Here is a 1,170-nt window from a genome sequence, read left to right as displayed (position 1 = left end):
ATACTGCGTGTGTGTGCGTGTGTATACTGCGTGTGTGTGCGTGTGTATACTGCGTGTGTGTGCGTGTGTATACTGCGTGTGTGTGCGTGTGTACACTGCGTGTGCGTGCGTGTGTATACTGCGTGTGTGTGCGTGTGTGTGCGTGCTTACTCTGTAAACCTCGACACCAACGCATGCAAGGGTCTCGACACCACAGAGAATCAGGTGGAAGAAGGAAGTGGTGTTTGAGTAGATCTATGTCTGGTTAGATTAGAGGGGACGTGGGGCGATACAATGGAAACACAGAATGTTCAGAGTCAAGAAAGATTGAAAGGCGTGAACAGATCAACCCTCTGGCTCTGTATATCGTGCTGGATTGCTCAACGAGCCGTACATATTTGAGCTTCCGTGGCTTTCTATTCTAATGTTGGGTCCTGTCTGTCTGTGATGGGTATTGGGCTGGAGTCTCGTGTATCTACAAGGTGCTATATTGGGAAGGATGCGAAGCCTTTACTCCACGGCGCTAGGCAGGGAAAACCCAGGGTAGATACTCACGGTTAAAGATAAATCAAAATTGGTCGCTTTTCAGCTCAAGGGGGCTATCCCGAAAAATACTGCTTTGAGCTAATCGAAGGTAAAGTTTTTGCCCCTTGTTCAGTTTCATTATAAAACAAGGAGAGTTTTCTCTATAACGAAACAAATATATGAACCAATGAAACCAAACTTCTCCTATAGGTAGGGCAATGCCCACTTTTGGTGTAGGTCAAGATTTCTGGAAACCCCCGAAATCTGGGTTAGCCCGATTGTTCTTAAAAGCGACCAATTATGCTCGTACTTGTAATCGTTTTCGAACTTAAACATATGATAAAAGCTTACGAAGTGGTATTATTTACACAAAGCGTACCGAGATTTTGTACGTGAACATAATATCGCCAATGAAAGAGACTGCACTAGGTAGATCAACCGTCAGACAGGCGTGCGGATAACGTCTTTGGAACAAAAGAATTCAGTTTATCTACACGCACGACATCATTTGACGAATGAACGAAAGGCTGCCCTCAGATCATTGTAGGGGTGATGACAGATAGATGGAAGATACTGTCAGATCATTGTAGGGGTGATGACAGATAGATGGAAGATACTGTCAGATCATTGTAGGGGTGATGACAGATAGATGGAAGATACTGTCAG

This window comes from Aplysia californica, unplaced genomic scaffold, assembly GCF_000002075.1.
Source record: "Aplysia californica isolate F4 #8 unplaced genomic scaffold, AplCal3.0 scaffold00746, whole genome shotgun sequence".
NCBI classification, from domain to species: domain Eukaryota; kingdom Metazoa; phylum Mollusca; class Gastropoda; order Aplysiida; family Aplysiidae; genus Aplysia; species Aplysia californica.
The sequence above is the reverse complement of the archived record's forward strand: the minus strand, read 5'-3'. Positions refer to the sequence as shown.